General features: G+C 49.0%; 1 protein-coding gene across 1 annotated transcript in view; it reads left to right on the top strand.

Moving 5' to 3' along the window:
- Window positions 1-454: 454 nt before the first annotated feature.
- The window catches only part of ABCG4 (ATP binding cassette subfamily G member 4), a 58,309-nt gene continuing 51,671 nt past the window's right edge, over window positions 455-7,092 (top strand). Inside the window, exon 1 of the mRNA XM_075604157.1 lies at window positions 455-524. The gene's annotated coding sequence lies outside the window, so the exon portion shown is untranslated. The remainder of the gene's footprint in view (window positions 525-7,092) is intronic.

Below are 7,092 nucleotides of genomic sequence, written 5' to 3'. Positions count from 1 at the left end.
GCAACATGAAAAAAACACTTTTAATAAAATCTAGTAGGTCCAACAATATTACACCCACAAACTAATAAAAAGTTAAAGCATGTAATGAGTATACTCATTCGCCTCCGCGTACTGCTGTAGCTCCGTTGGTTCACCGCTCCCTTCTTTGGTGAAGTTCCAGCTTCTCCAGACAGTCCTCCGACAGGTACAGGAACTGCAACAGCCTCTCCCACTCTGACCCGGAAGTATATATATATATATATATAAAATATAAATGTCAGTCTATCTTGACCCCCGCGCCGTTACGTCCGTCCCTAAACATACACTGTGGGCTGCACATCCCACAGTGTATGTTTAGGGACGGACGTAACGGCGCGGGGGTCAAGATAGACTGACATTTATATTTTATATATATATATATATATATATATACTTCCGGGTCAGAGTGGGAGAGGCTGTTGCAGTTCCTGTACCTGTCGGAGGACTGTCTGGAGAAGCTGGAACTTCACCAAAGAAGGGAGCGGTGAACCAACGGAGCTACAGCAGTACGCGGAGGCGAATGAGTATACTCATTACATGCTTTAACTTTTTATTAGTTTGTGGGTGTAATATTGTTGGACCTACTAGATTTTATTAAAAGTGTTTTTTTCATGTTGCACTAGGATCGGGCGCTTTCTTTTCTTGTTGTTCGCAGATTCCTGGGTGGTCGTTGGTCCTTGCGGAGAGCTGCCAGATCCTATTTTTGAACTCTTTTTTTCATTTTTATTTTTATATTTTTTTATTTTTTAATTTTTAATATTTTTTCATGTGTATATATAGTATTTTTTTTAAATAGGGTTTTTAGCATTATTCGCTTAATATCACATTGGTCCACAATTTTCACCATTTTTTATATTTTTAGCATGTCCACAAATAACTTAAAAATTTGTTAGCTATATATATATATATTTTTAAATTTAATAACAAGTGTATAGTCAATCTTTTATTGTGCCATATCCATACTGTTTAAAACTATAGCATACAATCATTTCTAGTATACCTGATAGGCGCAGTCTTTTCTTTGTTTGTGTATATATATATATATATATGCAAATATAGCTGTATGCTCATCTGCATGTCTTAGGCAGGTCTGCAACCCCGCCTTTCCCCATTATCACCCAGCATACAGCACTTCCACTGCAGCAAGGGATTCTGGGAAATGACATGCAAATGAGCACACAGTGTCACTTTTTGCCTCAATAACCATTTTTAACATGGTTCCCTATAGGCTTAAGCTTGCTGCATGGTCACAGCCTCGAGCACAGCCAGGGTATAATGTTACGCCGGTGCTGCCCGCAGACCAGACCCGTTCCTTTCACTGAGGTGAGGAACGTATAGAAGCACGCACCCGCAGCAAAGGGAGCGTGTCCGGAGTGTGGTGATTTGGCGTTGCCAGGCCAGGTGTATTTAGCTAGCAATACTTGCCAGTACCGGTGTAGAAATGCCGTTGTCGTTACCGTTAGCCAAAGTCTGGGATTGGAGAATTCCGGAAGGTCGTTTGTCCAAGCAGGGGTCTAGAGCCAGAGAGAGACGTCCGCCAAGCCAAGTCGTAACCTGAGAGAGTAAGAGAGAAAACGCCAGAGTAGTAATCCTAGTGGAAACTATGTCGAGCAATGAGTAAGAGGAAGGACAGGCATTATAAAGTGTGACTGGCCAATCAGAGGTGGGGGCAGGCCTGGAGGACTGCGTGGAGCTATCCTGGATAGGTCCCCTTGATTGGCAGGCAGGTGAGGACTCTTGTCTTGGTAGGAGGTCCTCTTAGTGTGCTGGGGGCGGGTCTTCACTGCAAGAGCAGTGAATAAATTAACCTCACCCGGCGCGCGCTGTTCAGGCGCGCGGCTGGGGAATATGGCGGCCGTATGCGGGAATGCAGATCCCGCGGGCATCCGAGGACGCAGAGCACGGCGGGGAACCCCAAGGACCGCCGAAGGTGAGTGACGCAAGCGAGAGGCGTGCGCCACGGTAGCGGGAGTAACCGCAGGAGAAGGAGAACCAGGGCGCGGATGCCGCGATCCCTGAATCCTCACAGTACCCCCCCCCCCCCTTCAGGATCGGCCTCAGGACGATCCTTCCATGGTTTTGATGGAAACTTCTTTCGAAAGCGTTTGAGGAGTCCTGGAGCATGAATATCTTTCAGGGGTACCCATTACCTCTCTTCGGGTCCAAAACCTCTCCAGTGGACCAAGAAGTGGACTTTACCTCTTGAAAGACGGGAATCCAGTAGAGCCTGTATTTCATACTCTTCGTTACCCTGTACCATCACAGAATCTGGTTTAGAAGTGTGATCCGGAAAGAGGCTACTGGAGATAAAAGGTTTGAAAAGTGAGGTGTGAAAGACATTCGTAATTCTCATGCTTTGAGGAAGTTGGAGTCGGAAGGAAACCGGATTTACCTGCTCCAAAATGGAAAAGGGACCCAGGAACCTAGGAGCCAATTTGAGGGAAGGCGTTTTGAGACGGATGTTCTTGGATGATAGCCAAACCTTGTCCCCGGGTTTGTATTCGGGTGCCGGACGACGGTGACGATCAGCCTGATTTTTAGATGTCAAGGATGCCTTTTGTAATGCAGATTGTATTCTGGACCAAGAGTCTTGTAGGAGAGCAATATGTTCGTCCACGGCTGGTACCCCAGAGGATTCTTTGGTAATAGGTAGGCGAGCCGGATGGAATCCGTAGTTGATAAAGAAGGGGGTCTCGTGAGTGGACTCATTCCTGGAAGAATTGAATGCGTACTCAGCCCAGGTAAGTAATTCTGCCCAGTCATCCTGAGAATTAGAGACAAAGCACCTTAAGTATTTCTCGAGGGATTGATTAACCCTCTCGGTCTGTCCGTTGGATTGAGGGTGATAGCCAGAAGAAAAGGAAGACGAGATACCTAGTCTTTTGGTGAAATTTCTCCAGAACTTGGAGACGAGCTGGGAACCCCGATCGGACACGATGGATGTGGGAATCCCATGGATCCGGAAAATCTCTTTGGAAAAAATATCCGCAAGGGCGGGTGAGGAGGGTAATCCTTTGAGAGGGATAAAGTGTGCCATCTTGGAAAACCGATCCACTACCACAAGAATGGTATTCATGCCATTCGACCTAGGCAATTCCACAATAAAATCCATCGAAATGTGGGACCAGGGACGCTCCGGAATAGGTAAAGGTAAGAGAAGACCCTGAGGTTTCTGACGAGGAATCTTGTTACGCGCACATACCGGACAGGACCGTGTAAATTCCAGAATGGTTTTAACCATATTGGGCCACCAAAAGGTACGACGGATGAGGTCCAAGGTTTTCTTGAATCCAGGATGCCCTGCCGAACGGACGGCGTGTCCCCAGTCCAGTATTTCAGGGATAAATTTGGGTTCCACATACAAAGAGTCTTTAGGAACAACAAGACCGGACGGGAGGTTCTCTTGAGACTTGATGATCCTCTCAAGATTCTTGAATGCCACAGCTGCTAAGATTCTTTGTTTAGGGAGGATGGACTCAGTGGATTTCTCTGATCTCTCTTCAGAAGAGTATTGCCGGGAGAGAGCATCCGCCTTGACGTTCTTAGTGCCGGGAATGTATGAGAGAACAAAATTGAATCTAGAGAAAAATAACGACCAGCAAGCTTGGCGAGGACCTAAGCGACGGGCATTCTCAATGTACAATAAGTTCTTATGGTCCGTAAGAATGGTGAATGGCTCTTTTGACCCCTCCAGAAGGTGTCTCCATTCTTGAAGAGCCATCTTGACGGCCACAAGTTCCCTATTGCCCACGTCATAATTCCTCTCTGCCGATGAAAATTTTTTGGAGAAAAACCCGCAAGGATGAAGTTTATCCTGGGAAGAAAATTTCTGCGACAGAACCGCCCCAGCCCCACAGTCCGAAGCGTCAACCTCTAAGGTGAAGGGGAAATTCGTGTTAGGGTGTCGAAGGATGGGAGCAGAGACAAAAGTTTGTTTCAGTGTCTCGAATGCCGTGACAGCTTCTGGAGACCAAGATGAAGGGTCTGCACCTTTTTTGGTCAGTGCCGTGATAGGAGCGACAATGGTAGAAAAGTTGCGGATAAACTTCCGGTAATAATTAGAAAAACCCAAAAACCGTTGAACAGATTTGAGGGAATTGGGTTGTGGCCAATCCACGATAGCCTTTAGCTTCTCTGGGTCCATGGCCAAGCCTTTGTTGGAGATGATGTATCCGAGAAAAGAAGTGGTAGACTGATGAAAAATGCATTTCTCCATTTTAGCAAACAACCGGTTCTCGCGAAGGCGTGAAAGCACAAACTTCGTATGGATGATATGATCCTGTAAGTTTTGAGAAAAAATAAGGATGTCATCCAGGTATACAATGACAAATATATTAAGAACGTCTCGAAAGATGTCATTGATGAAGTCCTGAAAAACTGCCGGTGCGTTGCATAACCCGAAGGGCATCACTAGATATTCGTAGTGTCAGCTACGGGTGTTGAAGGCAGTCTTCCATTCATCGCCCTCCCGGATGCGGATGAGGTTGTATGCCCCACGGAGATCCAGTTTAGTAAAGAGATTGGCCCCCTGAAGTCTATCAAAGAGTTCGGAGATGAGTGGGAGTGGATAACGATTCTTCACCGTGATATGGTTCAGACCCCGGTAATCAATACATGGTCTGAGAGTACCATCTTTCTTTTTGACAAAGAAGAATCCAGCCCCCGCAGGAGAATTGGAATGACGTATGAAGCCCCGCTTAAGATTCTCACGAATATATTCGTCCATAGCTTTGGTCTCCGGCAACAAGAGAGGATAAGATTTGGCTTTAGGCAGGTATAACCAGGTACCAGATCAATCGGACAATCGTAGGAACGATGAGGAGGTAGAAGTTCAGACTGTGCCTTGCTGAAAACGTCCAAGAATTCGGCGTATGGAGAAGGTAACTCCCTCCGAGAACTTGATGTGTTGGCTAATAGAAAGGATGGTTGCTTGATAGAGGAAAAAGGTTTCTCTGACCTTGACCTCCAGTTAATAGGGTTAGGAGAAACCCAATCGATGAGTGGATTATGCTTCTGTAACCAGGGCAAGCCAAGCGTGATAGGTGTTCCTGGGGCATGAACCCAGAGTCTCTTTGTGAGAATGAGTAGAAAGGGTGATAGGTCCGGTCTCTAAGGAGATATAAGCCGGGGTGAGAGGTCGATTATCAATCCCGACCAAGGCAACGGGAGAGTCCTTCCTGGAAAGCGGAATTTGATTTTGCTCAGAAAAGGTTTGATCTATGAAATTCCCTCCTGCGCCGGAATCGATAAATGCAGCAGTGGAGGTGCGGAAAGTCGGTCCTGAAAGGGAGACGGGAATAGTCAATCTTTTGGGAAGTTCCCTTCTGGGAGGGGGACAAGGAGATTCAGTACCCAGAGAGCGCCCCTTCGTACTCACTGGGCTTAGTCATTTCCCGGAGATGGAGGATGGTTACGGGTACGCTGCTCAGAAGCTCCGCAATGATGGCACGATTCCCCAGTAGAGCGAAGTTGTCGTGACGGTGCCCGAGGTTGCTGAACTCCAAGTTGCATCGGCTCTGGAGCCTCCAGCGCCGGTAACGGGGATACGACGGGTCTCTGGTTAGTAGAGAACCTGGAAAAGGAAGCACGGAAAGGCGTAGCCCGGGGAAGCTGACGCTGAGCGCGGCGTACCTGAAGGCGCTGATCCATACGAGTAGCCAGGGTGATGAGATCCTCCAGTAACTCTGGCCTGGTGTGGGAAGCAAGTTCATCCTTCAGAGACTCCGATAGACCTTTCCAGAAGACGGCGACCAAAGCCTCCTGACCCCAACGAGTCTCAGCTGCTACGGTTCTGAATTCCAAGGCGTATTGGCCCACAGGCCGACGTCCCTGTGTAAGCTCTAGCAGGGTATCAGAAGCAGTCTCTTGACGTGCAGGGGTATCAAAAACCTGTCGAAAGTCCCGTCTGAAGGCCGCGTAATCGCGGGTAATATCAGGGCGTAGTTCCCAGATCGGAGAGGCCCATGCCAGTGCATTACCTGTGAGCAGACTATATACGTAGGCAACCTTTTTCCGGCCCGTAGCATACAACTGGGGAGCCATCTCGAACTGGATCTCGCACTGGTTGAGAAAGCCACGACAGGCGTGTGGATCCCCTGCGTAGGGCCTTGGAGCCGGAATCTTCGGAACTGAAAATGAAGTGGAAGATAAGTCAGGCTGCGCCGGGGGTGCAGCCGCAGGCGGAGCCTGTAAAGGGCGGTCCGATACCTGTTGGGAGAGGAGAGCCACTTGATCCGTTAAGGCCTGTATTTGTTGGTACATGGCCGTCATCATAGAGTCCACAGTCTGGTCTGCGTCTTGTGGGCTCGACATAATGTTACGCCGGTGCTGCCCGCAGACCAGACCCGTTCCTTTCACTGAGGTGAGGAACGTATAGAAGCACGCACCCGCAGCAAAGGGAGCGTGTCCGGAGTGTGGTGATTTTGGCGTTGCCAGGCCAGGTGTATTTCGCTAGCAATACTTGCCGGTACCGGTGTAGAAATGCCGTTGTCGTTGCCGTTAGCCAAAGTCTGGGATTGGAGAATTCCGGAAGGTCGTTTGTCCAAGCAGGGGTCTAGAGCCAGAGAGAGACGTCCGCCAAGCCAAGTCATAACCTGAGAGAAGAAGAGAGAAAACGCCAGAGTAGTAATCCAAGTGAAAACTATGTCGAGCAATGAGTAAGAGGAAGGACAGGCATTATAAAGTGTGACTGGCCAATCAGAGGTGGGGGCAGGCCTGGAGGACTGCGTGGAGCTATCCTGGATAGGTCCCCTTGATTGGCAGGCAGGTGAGGACTCTTGTCTTGGTAGGAGGTCCTCTTAGTGTGCTGGGGGCGGGTCTTCACTGCAAGAGCAGTGAATAAATTAACCTCACCCGGCGCGCGCTGTTCAGGCGCGCGGCTGGGGAATATGGCGGCCGTATGCGGGAATGCAGATCCCGCGGGCATCCGAGGACGCAGAGCACGGCGGGGAACCCCCAGGACCGCCGAAGGTGAGTGACGCCAGCGAGAGACGCGCGCCACGGTAGCGGGAGTAACCGCAGGAGAAGGAGAACCAGGGCGCGGATGCCGCGATCCCTGAATCCTCACAATATATA

Source organism: Ascaphus truei, chromosome 6 (assembly GCF_040206685.1).
Source record: "Ascaphus truei isolate aAscTru1 chromosome 6, aAscTru1.hap1, whole genome shotgun sequence".
Taxonomy (NCBI): domain Eukaryota; kingdom Metazoa; phylum Chordata; class Amphibia; order Anura; family Ascaphidae; genus Ascaphus; species Ascaphus truei.
This window is presented reverse-complemented; position numbering and strand designations above follow the sequence as displayed.